The following is a 20,133-nucleotide window of genomic DNA, read 5'->3' as shown; positions in this document are numbered from 1 at the left end:
CTGGGGTCCCCACTTCTACTGATCTTGTACTAAGTTGCTGTTCTTGTGCTGCCATGTTTAGTGCTTCTGTGCTGTCTTTCAGTCCAGTCGTTTCCAGACACTGGTAGAATTTCTTGATGTCGGCCACTTCTCCAATCTGCCGGTGGTACATGCTGTGCAGGGGCTTGTCCTTCCATGATGGCTCTTCCTTATCTTCTGCATTCTGCATGATAACCCTTCTGCTGCCAGAGGCGTTCATTAAGCAGCTCATTTTTGGGGGCCAACTTCCTGATGTATTCCTGGATCTTGCAGGAGCTGAATAGCTCAGTGGTTAAGACTACTGACTTTGGCCCTGGAATATTTCCAGTAAGGATGGGGCAACATATCCAGTAAGGACCCTTGGGCAAGGTCCTTAATGCTGCTAGCCTACCTTAGGATTAGTGAAACTGCCAGAGTCATACCAACTTGGACATCGCCCGGGTCAGCAAGGTCTGCATCAGGTGTTGAGGAACTAGGACAACCTGATAAGAAATGGGCTACTGGAACAAGGCTTTTATTTTATTTCATTTTAATTCTTCTAATGATTCAGTAGCAAGCTTTTAGATCCATGTATGCGGTTGATCACTGTAACCCTGATTACCTAAAGAGATATCCACTGTAGCCCAGTGGCAACCTCCAGGGCTGAAAAATGAAGCTCACACAGAAGTGCTGAAATCTACTTTTCCTCAAATGGCCGCTCTAGAGCGGGTCAATCCCCACGGACCCCCGTATTAAAATGCCAAACCTTACCGCAGTAATAAACATGTGTACCGCCTGGTCTCTATAGCTAATTTTCCATTCTAACAACTACACAAGGGTTGAGTTTTCATTCAACTCATCCTTTTACATGTTATCCCGGCCTTAAAGTTATGCATAATTAAGGGTGCAGCTGCTTTGATGCCAGCTGTTGACAAGATGCTACCACACCATGCTGTAAGATAATGTAACAATGTTGTAACCTCAGATTCACAGAGTGTAGACATAGCTGTAGCTGTTGCTATTTCAGTGGTGTTCTTTTGTTGTTGTTTTTCTGTCTTTTTGTTTGTTAGTTTGTTTTTTCAGTTCTGGAAGTTAATTGTAAGTTGGTCATTTTTAGGTGTTTTGGTTGCCCCAAAACATCTTGTTTAGCATTTGGTTGTACCGAAAGACCCTCTAAGGTGCTGGATGTTTTCAGCCTGTATGCACCATGCTTACCAAACAAGGTACTACCATTAAGGTTAGCCTAGCCGTCTTGTCCAAATATGGTTATTGGTGGCTCCAAAAAATCAAAGATGGCGATGGCCAAAGTGCCACAGTTAATGCTTCAAAACAGAAGACCACAAACTGATGGGTGAAAATTATTTTATACAGTCTAGGACTGTGACTAGAAAAGGCAAAATTATAGAAAATATCCATGTGTTTGCTTCAGAGTTGACACTGTATTAATGTCTTAACGTGTTAGCTCCTTGAAAATGTCTTTCTGAGGCAGTAATTGCTGAAATTGAAGATAATAAAGAGAGGACACGGAGCTGATGCACTGAAAACACAATTAATTTAAGAATTATCGGATTAAAATTCTTTTACTGTGCAAAGAGGCTTAAAAGTACAATTAAATAAGTGCACGGAAAACTCATTAGACAGAATGTAATCAATCACGCAGGGACAGTATTGATTTTAAATTAATTTAGACTTTAAAAAGTTTGGGAGAAAAAAAGGACAATATTATCAGACATTGTCAAAGAAAAGATATGTTACACAGCTGTGGTGCATAAATTCTCTACAAGGCTTTCTTCATCACGTGTATGTGATGTTCGTAGCTTCATCCATTACCTCAGTATTTAGGTGTGCATCTTCACCTTACTTTTCCCCATACTGGTCCACTGCCGTCATGTTTGTGAGATGATCTGTGCATGGAGGTCATGTATGCCGCTATTCTTCACAGTGCTGCCCCACATTGTTTATCTTTGATGCTCAGTCTGCCCACTCTTGTCATTTCCCCCTCCCCACTACCCACCTTCATCTGACTGTCAGCAGTCTCAGGAACAACCAGGGTGGGATGTCTCTAATTAAACACTGGTAATGATGAGACTGTGTAAGAGGAGGGGGGGGCATACTCATTACACTAAGAACAGATGCTCTTTCCAACCCCTGCCAGCCTGCCTTGATGCCCACAGTATGAATACATACATATAGATCTCTCTGCCTCTCCCCTGCTTGTTGGCTTAGTACTCAATGCCAAGGCAGCCCACACTTGGCTGCTACATGTTAATTTTTCCTCTCACATTCTTATTGAAATCACAGTTTCTCGGGTTTGTATTTAAAAAAACCCAATCAGAAGTCTGTCTTTTCTCACACACTGTGTCTCTCACACATTATTATTCCACAGGATGCCAGCCCACACTTGGTCAGGGTGCCCTGCTTTTTTTTTTTTTTTCCCAGAGTCGAACCCACATTGTGTTCTGCTCATGCATTCAAATATGAGCTGGTGAGGTTGTGAAGTGGAACACGGCATCGGCAGTCAATGCAACAAAATAAGGTCAGGTTGAATATGGAAATTAATTGAACTTCAGAAGAAGTGTACCAGAGGCTACAGCATAGGTGAGCGACTGAGTCAGGCTGAATGTGGAACAAAAATATCTTTAAAGTATTAAGCTCTGGTGCCAATGCTTTATGCTAGAGCTCTAGCAGGAAGTTATCAGCCAATGATTAAAGGGTCACTCAGGTTTATTATGACTTTATATATTGATGTTATTTTTGAAGCTCTCATTCTTGTCAGTTATGAAAACATTACGCCAACCAAAGTAATTGCTGAGATTTGAGAATACGGGGACATTGCTACAGTAAAGTCCAAAGGGGCGGAAAACAAGCAGTCAGACAGACAGGTTGAAAACAAGCCAATAGTTTAGCCAGTTATCTACACTACTTTACTTAAAGGTAAAACTGAAAGTGAGTGCACTAATGTGTTGACCGCAGTTCAGACCAAAGATTAAAGGTGCTGTATGTAAGAATGTGGCCAAAACGGTTACTGCACTCAAATTCAAATACTGCCGCGAGTTGTGTCCGCCCCCCCTCCCCTACAGATTTGAGGTTGCTGGACAGCGGCACGCTGGAGACTGATTTGTTTGCCCACTGGCGGCTGCCGTGACAGGGCCGTGTCGCCGCGTCCTTGATCTTCGGTTTTCCAGCAGACCATTCAAGCAAGTCCGGCTTCTCTGCTGCTAACACTGCTGCCGGGATACAGCTGAGGAGCCGGCTGCTAATGCTATGTACTGGGACACTGCTAATGCTGCTTGCCGTGCTGCTGTAGCTCAGTCGTAACTGTAACTGATGCTGAGACTCTACTGACTGTGTGACTGGTAGACGGCGGTGGGTGGCGCAACAGGCCAAAACACAAATTCAAAACATAAACATGATTTGCGGAGCGTAAAATATTTTTTTAAATGTGAATATTCTGGCCGTACTATTGCTGTCAGTGAGATCAGTATGTTATATGAACATTATTCCTTAGTCTCTGTGACATATTAGGAGGATTTTAAGACTATTTGCTTTAGATTTCTTACATATAGCTCCTTTAAATGAAATGAAAAATGAAACCGTTTTGGAACGTTGGAGAGAAAAGTTGCAGCAGTGTGAACTGGCTAGGCTCAGATCAACTCAAGCTGGCTGATGGTGTCACCTGCAACTCAGCTGGTCATATCTCTGGTGGCTAGTTTTAGAACATAAGATTGGTCACCTGTTCAACAGCCAATTTGCTTGTACTTAAGTCCGCGAAGTCAAAATGACCGCTGATGGCAGGTGCTCCATCCCCACCGAGCCCTCTGTTTCCAATGGCATGGTGTGCTGGTATCGCTGTATGTGCTTATACCTCCTCACACACACATTCTCAGTGACTGATTAATTGGTGCTGGTTATAGATATAATTGTGGCATATTTATTATGAATACAGTACATCTGATGCTCATTTTGTTTGTTTTTTTTGCCATTTCATCACTAGTCTCGCCACCAGACAATCAGAGATCTCCGCCTTCTGACAGTCTGGGGACACTCCTTTCTAAAGTGTGTTTAACACACCGGAGAAAACGGCCGGCAACAAAGCAACGCCTCTTGCATTTTTGAAAAGGACACGCCCTCCCGGAAATGTGCGCTCCCCCTTTTCTCGTCCGCAAGGAAACAAACACACAGAGAGCTTGAAAATGGATGCAGAGAGATTCAACTCTGTTTTATCAAACGTGTGCTCAGTCCACAAGATAGTGGAAATGAAGGACTTACAGCGACTTTGTTTAAAACTTTTAACGCAGTCACACTATGTTTACGAGCACAAGAGTTCAGCGAGCCACCGAAGGACCGACTTGCAGATTTACTATTGGTTCTGCAATGTAGGGAGTTTTTTTAAACTCTGAAATTGTATCCGCCCATCTAAACACAAAATCAGGGAGAAAGTCATCAGTCTTTACTTAAGCAAAACGTCTAAAGACTGACTTGTGAGTCTAGCATCAGAGGGAAGTGCGGTGGGACAAGAACGAAAGTTAAGACGGCAAAAGTAGGGTGTGTGAGTCTATTTCATCACTACTACATATGCAACTGCCAGTATCTCACTATCACTATCCTCATTACTATCTTAAGAAGCTACAAATTATATTCAGCCACAAAATTAACCTGAAAACTTCTAAATCACAATGGAAGTACAGAGAGTTGTTGCATAGAGATGATACACCATCTCATCTAGTTGCATTGGCGTGAACCGGCAGGTTTTTAGAACACTGCAAGAAGTTACCTTTTTTAACTCGTCTTATTGACCTGGGCTTTATGAATAATCCTTCAGTGCATCATCAGTATGTCAGAAATCCATACGACATACTTATTCTAAGCATGTTTTAGTATGTGTGTTCAAGGATAAGTTAAGAAAAATAATAAAATATACTCATGACAAAATGCCAACTAAAAACAGTTGATCTTTGCATGTGCTGTTTATGTATACTATTTTCCCACAATGCAGTGCACAAGAGAAATGGAGGAGCTGAAATGAAAAGCAGAAGCATGTTGATTTTGTTGTACACCAACTGCTTAACCAGTCTACTATGATATAGTATGTAATTCATACTGTAAAGAATCAGGCCACATATGTTTGCAAAACTACAAGTATTATAGGTCAAAGTTTATCCAGGACGTCTGTAACGTGATGGATGTTTACATTTTGGGTAATTCTTTCACTTTTCCTTTTGTTTTCTCTTCAAATTCAACTTGGCTAAAAACCTAAAGGACTGAATCAATTATATGCAGTTGGCCAACCTAACACATTCCTGCTTGAGTAGGCAGTTTAGGTAGATGTGCACTTCTTGAGCTGGTAGTTATTCAAGCCCAATGAATTGCAATGAAGCAGTGGGCCAATGTTTGGCATCAATGTAATGTTCAGACATTGTGTGCAAGCAAATTGCTGTTTGGTGATCAGACATCCTCACCTTTTAAATGACAGTACATGTGATGGCATGAGCCTTGCTACAGGCATATGTTTGTTAAGCATGCTAGTTACATTTGGGCTATTTCTAATTGGTAAACAATCTATGAAAATGGATTTTGCCAGTGAGTGGTTTGGGGGAAATGGTGACACTGTGCATACTGGTTGCACTGATAATTGCTTTTTAGTGATGTCTGACAAACTGCGATGCTTTCCCATGGATTCTTTTAAATACAAAAATATTGACTGAGGCAAACCAGAGGCAGACTCTGGGTAAATGGAAATGTACAGTAAGTCCAGCTGCCACATCATGCAGCACCAGCTGTGGGAGCTGCACACGGTGCTCTTATTGTCCCCTGTGCTGCTTGCATTATAAATTCCCACAGTTAGCATCTAAGCTTTAATTTATAGCTTAATGTTGTCATCAAGGGGCCAAGGTCTGCACTGGCCTCTGCCATCAATCTGATAGCCTGCAGGTAATGGCCAAGTTGCATATTGTCACAATTCCAATACATTATTTACTATGAGACATTAAAAAGTAATGCGTATTAATAAACAGGCCCAAGGCCAGAGGGCACAACCACATTCAATCTAGTCGTATTTCTCCTTGCTTTCATCAAGGAGACACTTTATAATAAATGTATGGCCGAACCAACACTCAAGAGCCTTTTCTCTTGCCAGCACTGCTTTTTTAAATTACTGTGGTGGCCACTGTAAACATATTTCATGCTGAGTAATTGTATGATTATTCCTTTTACTCATCCAGTATTTTTTTTGTAGTCATACCATTGCCAATTTCTTTCCCTGAAAAAACTGATTTCTAGTTTCTTAAATACCTGGTTTGGTTGCCACAAACGCAGCTAGAAATCTATAGTCTCGTTAAAAAGCCTGATTATGTTGCTATAAATGTGGCTGGTCATGTCCTATTTGTATCGTTGGGTTTTGTTAGTCTTAAAACTCAGCTCATAAACATGTAATCTAAACTATGTCACTTTAGATATGTTGATATGATACATATGAAACATACTAATAAAACATATCCATTGCAGAAAGGTGCAATGCCAAATTTCACTCTGGATGCTTTCTGATAATTCACTTCTCAGTGCCACAGCTGTGACATTTGCGAACCTGATATGAACATAACTCCCCAGTTTGGATTCCTAATATGGGGACCGAAAAGCAAGCAATGGCCTTTTACATACACTTCACACCGATCCTAATGTGAGTGATAACGTGGAAACATTCGTCATTAAAACTAGATGGTGGAGTAAGTGAAGCAAACAGATAAACAGATGCTTTCTTCCATCAAAAAGGAAACATCTGTGCCCTTGTTACCCTCCGCTTTATGTCATTTTTATGCCGGGCAAGTGCTGTAAGTGCTCCCACATCTGCTACAGTTTATATAAGATGCAGATGCATCATCTGCTGAGGGAGAGGCCCCCATGGCAGAGTTAAGTCCTCTCATCATTGATTCATGCTCCCAGGGAAGGCAGACAAATTGTAACCCTTGCTTCTGTAAGAGAACCTCATGGATCTGTCTGTGTGGGGAGGAGAGGTGGGTCAAAGCCTGAGCTCACAGTCTTGACTGGGCTCATGAATAGGGCTCAGTCATGTGACAGTGCTGTGTCTGTGTGAAGAAATAAGAATACACCCACCCTTGTGTACAGTTTTCTCTCAAGGAATTTTTACTTTTTTTGTTTTTAAACTTTTCTAACATTTATTTACACCAAGCCAAGAAAACACCAAATTTAGAGAAAGTCAGAAAATTGTTAGTAATACCAATCCACTACAAACTATTACTAGAAATATAATGCAACACATTTTCATTCCGACCTCATCACAGATCAACATTTGGACAAAGACTTTCGATCCAGATACGACATTCAAGGTACCCTGGGTGTGTTGGTTGTTGACGTTCATGGACGCCGTGTCAAGTTCTGCCTACTACACGCCTTGTCTTCTTTCAAAATGCACTTCCATTTTCACAGGAAATTTACAGTTTGCATACAGTCTCTTTCAAATTAAAAACACTACGTCAGTACAACACAGTGAATTGACTTGTTTTTTCCTTCAACAAGAAATGCACATGGTTCAGTTTCAGAAAAAAGAACAGGCTTTGGCTTTATAATCTTATGGGACGCGAACTGTAACTGTACGTTCACACCAACTGCGACCAGAGCTTCCAAAATGGTGGAAGTCATTCATTTTCAATGAGAGCCTTGGGAGACCTGGTCGTCAGCCGCGCGTCTTGGGCGACCAAAGCGACCGGAGAGGTCTGGAGGGGAGTTAAAACTTGTTTAACCTTATGCTAATGAGCTCTGATGGAGTTCGGCAGCAACCAATCTGAATGCTGATGTGCTTTGATGAAGCGGGTCCCAGAGAACAAGCCAATTACGCTGCTTTCAAGGCAGTAGTCTGCTTTGTGGCTTCTTTAAATTGACAAGCACGATTGAACGTTCAATGATTCACGTGAAGAGCGACCGCGGGTTAGGGTCAATCCTCCGTCCGTGGCTCGGTGTCAAGTCCTTGTCCCCTGGTGTCTTGAGGGTGACGGTGCCCGGTCTGGGGAGGCAGACAGAAAAAAGAGGGGGAGAGACGCTCCCCAGCGGGGATCAAGTAGAGGTCCGGGAGGGTGGCTGGGTGGAGGGACCCGCAGTGTAGGTCCCCCGCCGACAGTTAAAATCAAGTCTTTAATTTAGTACAAAAAAGAATTCAATAAAACCAATAAAAGCCAATAAAAGGGCCTCTAGAGGTGTATGTTTAAAAAGAACACGTTTGTTCGAGAAAGGCTAAAAAATCCGACCTGATGTTTCGCAATGTTCTTGCTTCATCAGAGGTAGGTATACAGGTCAGAATGGACCGGGCGTCCGCAACACACTTTGCCTCTTTGGAAGCTTCTAGTTTGAACGTACAGTAACTGCAACCGGAGACATATAATGCAGATATTAAAGGACAGCTTTTTATTTTGGTGTCTGACGCCGGACATCACTGCCCAAGCACTGGATTTCGACAACTTCAGAGTGGAAGGACCGGGTCGATAAAGCAGTGTGCAGCCAGTGTAATGGCTGCTGCTATAACTTCAATCATTCCTAGGGCCTGTTTCTGCAAATTTGCAGCCTCCTAGCCGGATTATGGATGGATGTTTTGTTTTTTGTCTTGTTTGTACTCCATACCACAATTGTGGTGAAGAGCTAATAAATATGAGTATGACTAATATGACTATGACATGTTTCACCAATCAAACCAAATGGCACACTTGTAACTCATGCAAGATCGTACTAGAGAAAAATAGGACTTATTAAATAAATAATCACTTGTGACATGTGACGCTACTGACATTACCAATCTACATGTTAGCAGTGCTTGTAAAACACAGTAAAAAAGGTACATTTCTCCCCTGAAACTAAACTTATACTCCAGGTCATTTCAAGTGTAGCAGCAATGCTGTCACATCGCAACAAAGAGGACTACAACACATCCAAATTAAAACTACCTTTACCGCCTCATCTGTGATGAAAATAAGCATTTTTAAACAAGCAAAAGCAGTAGGATTTGTATCTTGGACCTCCAGCCTTGAGAAGCATTTGGGGAGAAGAGGGAGTTAAAATTGGCAGTAAGAAATAAGAAGGTGTACCCGAGGATAAAGCAGCGTAGCCAATTGGGAATACACCACACAGCAAAACAGGAAAAAGCAAAACAATAGAGATTATAAAAAGGATCATAGAACAACCAGATGACATGTGCAGAAGAAGAAATGGTTTGACAAACTATGATTTTAGAAAAAGGTCATTAAAAGTTCAGCAGTCAGTCAGAAGTTTCCAGCCATGACACACAGGCATGCGTGTGCTGCTGTTCTCTGCCTCTCACTGTGCTGCTGCATGAAATATGCAAAAAAAATGTTTGTTCATAGTTCCTGCAAGGACATTGCCAACATTTATTTATCAATCTGCCCTTAAATAATTTCTGTCCTTGTCCTTAGCCTCCATTTCGAGCCTTTTCCTGATGTCTCCACAGTACAAAATCCTGAGCTGTATACCAAAGCCTTATAAGGGAGGCAAAGTGAAATATGTCAGAAACTGGCTTTCAGCTGGAGCTGAATTCAGACTGACAGTGAAGAAGCGACAGCTGAGGTTGCAAAGGTTATCCAGAGGGTTCAGTTCCCGTGGAGATGCTAGCTGGTGATGCGTAGCTGCAGTGGCAGTGCAGGTGAGTGCGTCTGGGTGCTCTGTGAAGTGTGACACACCTTGCCTCTGGGGCGATGCAGGGAAGATAGAAAAAAAGGGTGGGGGGTGCGGGGAGGGAGTAGCTTCGCCTTCTGGTTTGTTACACTCTGCTGCACTGCTGCACAGTCAGCATGAGGGTCTCTTCATGTATGGACCATGTATGGAGTCAAAGTATTTCCACTGCATGAATTATTCATTATTCAGCCTTGTTGGAAAAATGGGTGCACACACACAGCACTCCAAAGGTACAAAAAGATACTTGCTTGCATCTGAGATGGGGAAAAAAAAGAAAAACTCTAATCAGAGAGGAGATTTGGTGTCTTCTGCATTCATCTGTGTTGAACCGCATTGCATCATTTTGTGCAATGTCCCTCTAGTGGTTACCAGTTAGCTAAAAAGCAGCTCCTCCTGCTGCATAGTTGCCTGGATGAGACTTTCTTGTGACAGTGAGCCGAGGTCCCCAGCGACTTCCTGTCCACTGATGTGTTTGCTGCGAGTATCATGAGTAACGGCGCTCAATTTCCATGTTTTGACATAAGAGGGGACATTTGATAAATAGTTGGAGGACCTGAGCACATAAATGAGGCATAAATAATGCATAAATTAAGTGCCATTTTATGGAGAGATGTCAGTGCGTTTCTCCAATAACGGGAAGATTAATGACCTGACTGTGGAGGGGGAAATACTGCATAGGAGAGCGGCTGGAAGATCAAGGGATGAGTCCTCACTCTGACTGTTTTCAATCAATATACCCGTGTATTTACAGAGACTGGATGGATGATGCAAGCAAAGCAAACCTCAGCTGAAGTTTCTGGGAGTTAGAAAATGTAGGCATTTAGTATGATGTCTTACTCAGGAGAAAAAGCCTTCTTCCTCCTCCATAGGGGCACTAGATATTTTTAGGGGTTTGGGTTTCCTCACATTGCCTTACATTTTCTGTTAAAGGTACACTTCAACACACTGCAAGGGCAAAAGCCAACAGCTGACATGCATCTACATTCTGCATCAGCGTGAGAGGAAATAACCAGTAAGTTGCCTGGACTCTAGAGACCATGATGGTGTAATGAACAAAACATACTTGGCAAGCGCTATCATTGAAACTGATTTCACAATCTCCTCATAATGCTTTGAATACAAAGTGAGAGAAATAGTAACTGCCATTACAGGGTTTTGCTCAGCTTTAGACTGGCATTGTCACCAGTAGTCTTTTGCTTGTAGAAGAAGAAAACAAAAACTTGGAGAAAGTGCACTTGATGGGTGAAAGAGGATGAAGTCAGTCAGAGCTGACCAGCTTCTCACCAACTGCCATTGCCAAAGATTCGAGGTGCTCAATTTGGCCAAACGACGACTGGTAAGGAATGATTCTTGACAGTCAATAGGCCCGTTTCCACCGCAGGAACTTCAGGGTAATTTTACAGGGCCAGGGCCATTGGTGCGTGTCTCCTACGCAGGAACCACTCCCAAAGGACAGAGTTACAGAACTTTTACAGGGGCTAAACAAGTCCCTGCCTCGGAGTAGGTACTCAGAACGGCCCAGAGAAACTCCTGGCTGGGCCCTGGGGATTACTTGGTGCTGATGTGGCGGGATGTGATGTTTTGTAAATAACAACATGGTTATCGTAGTTTAGCTAGGCTAACCGTTAGCTGTTAGCGGTGTCTGTAATAACTCAATAAACGGTCCATGAAAAAATATTTTTCCAGCGGATATCTTAGTTACAACATGATTGAGCTAGCAAAGCAGTTTTGTGTTGCTATGTGTGGTATTTATTCAATTTTGGGAAATCACAATGTCTAGAAAGCATCAGCTGACAGGGACAGCTAACAGCAGCAGCAAAGCTAACATCAGGACGTCATCTGTTAAAAGCCTCCCGTTGTCGGATACGGCATGAAACTGCTCCAGTTAGCTCAATCATGTTGTAACTCAGACATCCGCTGGTAAAAAATATTTTTTTCACGGGCCGTGACCGGAGTTATTACAGACACCGCTAACGGCTAACGGCATCCCTACGCCACTACGTCGCCCCGGTCAAAATGGTCTCGCAACGATTATGTCACATACAGAGCCCGATAACTTTACAGGAACCTTCCTCCTACTCCGCTCTCTCATTGGAGACACGACGGTTGAGAGAGCCGAGCGATAGGACGTTCCTGTAGTAGTTCCTGCCCCCCAAATAGTACCAGGAACTTCTTCAGTGGAAATGGGCCTAGTGAACCACATATGGCTCAACAGTGCCAAACACAGTGTGGCAGAGTCGGCCTTGCAACCAGGTTTCCCCAGTGGTCAACTGCAGTACTGCAACAACAACTATCTTGGGTCCCAGAAAGCATTTCCTCAGAGACTGGCATTACAAAAGACACATCTGTAAAACTGTTGACAGGATGTAATTCTTTGACCATCTCAGCATCCATTGGATGAACTGCCAGGAGACTGTGCCATGAAGATATGTCCTTGGTGAGCTCCTTACGTTCCCTCTCGTAATACTAATAATAGCTTTATTTAAATAGCACTTTTCAGAAGCAGATTTATAAGTGATGTACATACATAAAATAGAGCAAAGCAATGAATGAAATGGGGAAAAGAAACAAAACATCGGTTCATTTAGCAGAGACAGAAGAATGAAGTTAAGATAATATTTGATACAGAATATGAGTGTACAGATTAACAGATGATTTGTGCTGATTAAGTTTTAACAGAAGTCTTTGGTGCTTGGACATTTTTTTGACCCAGGGACATCTAAGCGGCAGCAGGATAAATCCCCACATGGAGTCCAGACACTGGTGGTGGTGGCTGATGACTCTGAGGCTGATGAATCCGTAAAGACTGGGTGGTGACGGGGACGTGGAGGGTGCACACGACTGCAGCAAGAAAGAAAGAATTCAAAATGAGAAGCAGTAAGATGATAGGCTGTCAGACAAGGTGTGTCGCCTTGCCAATTGGTTGATTGTGAATCAGCTGAAAACTGCTGATGACTCAATTGACCTACTCAGACAATGACACCTAGAGATAGTGAGTGAGCGTGTGTGCTAGGTGTTAAGGCAGGGTGAGAAGGAAATCCTACAGCCTGAGCATGAAAAGTATCATCGTCCTGACTGAACTTGTGCTAGAGCTTCACGTAGCAAAGCGATGATTATGGCAGCAGTTACAAATTTAAATGCAAAAAAATTAAAAATGATGTGAAACAAACAGACAAAAAATAAGTAAATGAATCAATATTTGCACTAAAACTTTCTGCTAAAACATCTCAATGCCTTAAGTGTCGGATGGATTGCTATTAAATTCATGGTCCTCTCTGGATGAATTACAACTCTGATCATCCTTTGACTTCTCATCGAGCACCATCATTGGGTCTAAATTCTTATTTGTCTTTGGTTTATGACTAACACCTGCTAAAGTAATGATACTCTCATCAGCTTCAGCAGCACTTTATGTTTAGTGCTAATTAGCAAATGCCGGCATGCTAATATGCTAAAGTAAAATGGTGAACATGGTAAACATTGTACTGCCTTTGCAGCATGCAAGCATTGTCATCTTGGGAAAAGAGTGTTGTGTGACAGGCATATTTGATCATGGCCACACTGATGACAATCAGTGCAAAGCCCAGCACATTTCCTGTGGGCTCGGATCTTATAATCGCATAATGTGTCCGCGGTCAGTGATTCCCATCTACTGCTTTAGTCGCATCACCTTCCTGAGGCCACAGTTGCCTTGCGTGTCTGTATCACCTACCTGTAGTTCAGTATCATTTCCTCTCTGACATGGAGATGCATGTCCGTGTGACTCTGAAGGTGGTAAGAGTGTCACTCATACTAATGCCAGTAGACAGCTATGTGTGTGTCTCTTAGCCATTTCCTGTGTGCCGGGGCATTCAGACATCGGCAGCTGTCCGCTTCGGTTTCTGTCCCTAGAGCTCGGAGAGGACCTGACACTGTGCCTCCCTGACACAGAAACCTCCCGCACCCCCTGGGCCACAATCTGGCCCAAGAACCCAAAAAAAAAAATAGAGATATCACCAGTGGAAGGTCATGAAGAATACCCCCACCATCACTCAGAGCTGATCTAATGTTCACTGTGGCATAACTGATGACTGATGTAATTGACATTGCATAACTAATCTTACATATTCCACAGAGGCTGATGATAGTTTCCCAGCGGATGAGCTAAAGACTTTAAAAAGTCTGAACAGTGGAAAAGGTGACCCGCGGCTCATCTAATCTAAATAGGGGGAATGACACTTAAAATTCATGGGGACAATCTCTGCAGTCTTGTTCATTTGGAGTTCTCTCTAATTCGCCAAGGAGAAAGGGGATGATGGCAAATTGAAAATAATTGCGGTGATTATGGCAACATCTGTAATGTTCGATAAATGTAGGTCAAGGGCAAATATTATCATCACTGGCGGGAAAACTATCTTTGGCGCCACCATCTTTCCCCATTAACCCAAAGTTTTTCCTCGGGTGTCTGAGCACCTTTCAAATTGACTTCACAGTGTCATCCATACCAGTATGACAATCCCTAAGATACGTATTTGCACATTTATATGGGGCATCCTCATGCAGGAACATTTGTTCATGGTTTACAGCCACATAAAAATGAGAATTTCAGAATCCTCAGGGGTTCTTGTTTGTTTGTTTCTCCCTCAGTTATAAATGCTACTTTTTCCTGCTCTTTAAAATGATCAATATTCAGCTTACCAGGTGACCTGCCAAGTGAGATTCCTTGCATGTTTTTTTCCAGTAAGAAATGTTATGCTTCTTGCCTAACAGCAGAAAACTAAAAAAAGGATGAAGACAAACAGCCCAAGGAGGAGTTGAAGAAGCCACAGCAGGACTTAAATATATACTGTACATATTTGTTGTTCAAGTATCTCATTGTATATCCTACATTTCATTGTATATTTTCAATCCTTTATTTATGTTCTTGACTGGTGCAGTACTTTTTCTTTATTTCCTCTAAAAATGTCAATTGTATGTTTATTGTTTGATGGCAAAATCCTTGTAAATGAAAACCTTCTTGGTAGTAAACCTCATTCTGATGCTGAATCTGAGTCACCCTGTTATTTGGAGAGTATTTGTGTGGGCTTCAGACTAGCATATGCATGTGTGCAAAAACAGTCAGCAATTGGAGCATGTTCATGCAATTTGTATTTAATATTCTCCCAGTATGTTTGGCTGAAATGAGAAACAGTATATCATTTCTAAGTACTCAACATATCCCTTGGAGAAGGTCAGATGTTTAAAAGGTCCGTGAAGATGTAGGAAAATGTGCATATTGATGAAACCTATTCGGTAATATAGATTCATTTCCATTGATCAGCTTGATTTGTATAGATTCAATTAACGGTGGTAATATTATCTGAAGGAAAAAAATCATTAAACATGATTGCATCTCTTAGATAAACTGTGTCAACACCACTGAAGCATTTTTACACCACCTTTAACCGTAATAGGGGTTAGGGCTGAAGCGGTTAGACAACGTTAGACCTTTCGTGCTTGGTTTTGTCAAGGGTATAACAAAACCACATCCACTTGAAGACTACATCTGTGACTTATTTGAGGAAGGTAGAGGAGTCTGAAAGGTGATTGAAAGGCATTCATGTGTGATGTTTCAGAGGTTCCAGGGTGTGGGACTGAAGGTGAAATGTTGACAGAGAGCTCTCTTCAACAGTAAGGGTGCCTTTCAGAAGAAAACAGATGAAGGGTTCAGTACAGAAGAATATTTCATTACAAAGAGGCATCCTAATCAGAACAGGCATCATCAGCTCGTTTGTCCTTGACTACACGTGCCTTGAATAGCCGGAGCTTGAATGACTAAATTGAAGTTGTTACAGTTTTTAAAATGATGTCGAGCAAAGAGAGAAATTCTCCGACACACATATTCTGCTAAAGAATTCTTTAACAGTATTGGTCATTTGTACAAGCAGCTAAAAATTGCAGTTCAGTAGCAAAGCAGGAGGTAATGTAATGTGATGTGAGGTCACCATTAATTGGAAGAATGAACCTGTCCAACTTTGCCAAGGGACCACAGTTCGTAGCTGGTCTATTAACCAACAATTACAAACAGTGATATTATTATATTTGTAGTCATCCTTTTCATATAGTCCTTGTATCTAAAATGCTACTTCTTAGTTCTCACAGAACAGACCAATACCTGTGTATATATGTGTAAATTCAATGAGCAGTTATTGGTTTAAAACTCTAAATACATTTCCTACTTATAAGGCCAAAACACACCGATAGCGAACGCTGTATGTCAAAAATAAACAGCCCCAACCTGGCAGCAGCTAGACGTGCGGTGGCGCTCCTGGTCATGTCACCCCATGGCACTTTACATCACTGTTCTATTTCCAACCTCGCCAACCCCAGAATGAGATCCATTTTTCAACCACTCACTCTCTGCTTGAACATACCAGCTCCCGTAGCAGCTCTTCTTCTCTGCTCCCGTGGCAGCTCAATTTCTCTCCTCAACATGGATGTTTAGACTTGTTGTCTCATGTGTCACAAAGACTGGATGACGAGAGACTCATTGTTGAGGTCAAGAAATATCCCTGAAACGACTCATGATCCCATCATTATAAAGACAGTGGTCAAAAAGATATAGCTTGACTAGTTGAATTGTCTAAATTTGCAGGAAAGCCCAATCAATCTTCTTTCAGCATTGGCAGTGTAAAAACAAAATCGGGGAGTGCAGCAAAATGCCGCCTACCTACTTTTGTTTATACAGAATGTGCCTTTTTCGGGGCAATGGGGGGCGTGAGCAAGTAACAAAACGTGTAGCTCAGCGTGTGACGTAAACAGTGACGTACTCCTAGGGAAGCCGCGGCTGGTCAGTCCTTCATCGATTCTCTCATAAGTCGGCCCGTCCTTCACCGTTTCCGTCATTTGACACTTAATAACCTCTTTGTTTGCGAGGGCAAGGAGGGCGCGCAATTCCTTGTCTCCCCAGTTGCTCATCTTTACAGTGTCTGTCAGGTTTGCCTTTCCCTCTTGCTACTAGCTGTTCGCTAATTCCTGCTATCAGCTGTTTCCTGTTTATCCACCGCCAGTGGGTCGCACGTGCTGCGTCATCAACAGCTCCTCCCACAAGTCATCAACCCTCCCGTGGTGGAAGGGCGCCTCATTCTTTTTAAATCGAAAAGGTTCCGCCAATATCTTTACCCCTACTTGGCGGAAAATTGGGCACCTCAGATCAACTCGCCAATCCGGCTCTGTGTGTCTCAACACTCGCAGCTTGCCGGCAAAATGGCCCAACATTCACCGAAAATCTGGCAGTGTAAAAGGGGCTATAGTTTTGGGGATCGGCTCTTCAGGTGAGAAATCAAGTTTGATCAGGGGCTCTCCACACATGATTTTAAGCTAACGCAGAGGTGGAAGAGGTACAGCTCAACTCATGTAATTGGTCCAGGACTGAGTGAGAATGCTACAGTTGGCAGCCAGTGGAACAGGCTGCAGTGTGACCACTAGGGGGCCATAGCACCCTGTCAATTATATTAAAAGTGTTCGTTTTGCCAGTAACAGAATCAGATTGTTACAACATTATGTCAAGGACCCTGCAGAGAAATTAAATTTTTTCTCCCACCTTTCATTTGTTCCATTCATTTTGTGTCTCATTCTGAAATCTCTGACTTTTTCACATTGTCAAAATCAGCCAATATTCATCCTTGACATTGAAAACTTTCAGATAGAGGTAAGACAGGCCTTCTGTACTCCAACACAACAAACCATCTCCTGCACTGCTCTCTCCAACTCCAACTCACTCACATTTTCAACAATTTCTTCCTGCAATAAGTCACCTCCTGTGAGAGTTCAGTACGAGACTTCTCATTAGCAAGACTTGGACACAAAACAGACCAGAATAAGCAATAGGTACAGAAAAAAAAGTCATTTCTCTGTAGAGTCCTTTCCATAATATTTTAAGACTCTCATAATAACAATGTGAGTTTGCCACTGGCAAAAACAAACACTTTAGGTGGACGTAATTTAAAGGGACATACCTGCCCCAAGTGGTAACATTGTAGCCTGTTTTGCCACTGCCGGCTGCAGTGCTCTCTCCACACTGGACTGGTTTCATAAATCTTTGTTCCCTCAAGTCACGTAGACACAATAACATAAGGTCCAGGCAGAGAAATACCTTTTCTCTTCCCTTTCTCCACATAAATGCTGTGACTTTTAATTGTTCGCTCACTGACATTTACCCTCTGAAAACCACTTTTAAACATTAAGAAAAAGTTATCGAAGATCACTCGCAGCTCTCTGGTACAAGTGGCGAGGTGGACAGCAGAGAGAGAGCGGTCACTTAAGAGCCTGACACTGCAGCAAAGGCCATTCTATTCCATTAAGCAGAGAGATGGCTGATTTTTTATTTTTTTTACCAAGAGATGACAGTGTCAGATTTATGACTGAAAAATATGGCACATTGATCTGTGATGCCATGCCGTGGTGTAAAAACCTTCAAGGTCTTTAACAAGGAGTGCCACTCAGAGCTTTTAACCTCCCTAACTCCGCCAGGACGCCGACATCCTCGCTCCCCCCTCCTCTGTTAAATGGTATCTCCCAGGCGCACTACATCATCAAACCATGTGAAGTTTGGTATTGCTGGATTCAGGAAGCTCTCGACATTTCTTTTATTTATTATGTATTTCGCACCAGAGCAGCCTAAACACATAAAGTCGAAAATCGCAATGAGTGGTGACAAGTCACGTCATGCTTTTTTTCGACGGGAAAAGTTAAAGGATTACTCGCAATCTTATGCAGAGCCATTAGCGGGGACTTCTCTTTTATAAAGAGGTAAGAGTCTCACTCCTACCACTATTTTTGGCTGAGATATACAGTCTAGAAAGTGGGATCACAACTTTCACGTTTCATATGGCTTTATTTTGTGACATTTTATGGTGTTTCTGTGTCATAAACAACATCAGCTTTCATAATCACACCTGATTTCAATAAGGTACAATGCTTGAAGCTGGCTGAGTGTTGTTTGATCACTGATAGTACTGTTTTGAAGCAGAGTGACCGACTTGTCATTTGGAGCTCCGCCTGGATCTTTTCATGGAAAAAACACAGTAGAATGGTCATACTTTGAGCAATCTTCTTCAAATTTGAAACAAATGTTCATTGATAGTGTGCCTACAGCCCCATAGTGCCATTTACCTGCTCAGATGAAGCCACAGACAGTTATTCATCCTGAAAAACATTTTTGATTTTATTTTTGGCAAAATCTTCAATTTTCTTCTGATTTCAGAGGCCCATTACTGTCTCTGTATCACCTAGAGTGTTTCTGACACTTTCACAAGAAACTTCAGAGACTTTTCTTTCTGGCAAGACCTCATGCATGCATGTAGTAAGAGCGGTTCAGAAGCTACAGTCATTTTAATTTGGGTATGTCATTTTAGGCGTTTATGCTACAAAATGGGGGTGGAGTACATTGCATTTGTGGGCTGTGTCCAGTGTTTCCTGCTCCTGAACAGAAACAGCTGACACCTCGAGGTTTGATATGGCTCCTGGCACGATACTAGCAGTGTAGGCCACATGTAGAAAGGCACACTGTAAAGATGCACGGTCGTCTTTTTAATGAAAGCTACTCTAATGAGATACCGTTAGAGGACTTCTTTCATGACTTCAAAATCTTCTTTGAGGAGCTTTTTCTAAGGCTGCACACTGAATATAAGATTTTAATGCCAACACTGGGACGCACTGAAACCTTCTGAGGGTGTTGTGACTTTACAGGATCTACAACAGATCCTTCCTCATTTAAAGCTAAAATGTAAGTAACATGCAGACACTGCTCTGCCCTAATCTCTCCCCTCTAAACATGAGGCTTTTACAGATCATTTGTGAACTTGATGTTTACAGCGTTTTACGCTATTTAAAGTGTAAATTGGAGCAGCTGTTTCAATACCCAGAGCGATGAAGAGCTCATTTTCACTGCAGCAAGTGTCATCACACTATTGGAAGTGGCACTTGGAAAGAATTGAGCTCCTACAGCAAGTGGCTGAGGGACAATGCATTGTTTTGCACACCTCCGGTTTCTATTCATGTGAGTTTACTGCAGTAGTGAGTTGGAGAATGTTGTTGAGAGATAATTGCATTTATGATATTCATTCATTCAACCTTTTTTTGGTTGTTTTTCCTCTTACTTATTGTTATTCCTGGTATTGCTATTTTTCTCCTTTTTATATTGTTTATTTTCACCTCATTATGTTTTGTTAAACACTTTGGCCTGCATCTTTGCATGAAATGTGCTATTTATTATTACTATTTTTTTAAGTTATTGCATTAATCTTGAATAATCATTGTGGACATGAATTTTCAATTTTGTCAGTACAATCAAAACAGAATTAATTTACAAACGAAAAGCAAAATTAAAAAGAAATTAACCAATCAATCTATCATCATCAGCAGACAACAGCAGGAGATAGTTAAACCAATTATTTTATTAAATTTTGACATATAGGTAAAATT

Source organism: Epinephelus fuscoguttatus, linkage group LG18, assembly GCF_011397635.1.
Source record: "Epinephelus fuscoguttatus linkage group LG18, E.fuscoguttatus.final_Chr_v1".
NCBI lineage: Eukaryota > Metazoa > Chordata > Actinopteri > Perciformes > Serranidae > Epinephelus > Epinephelus fuscoguttatus.
This window is presented reverse-complemented; position numbering follows the sequence as displayed.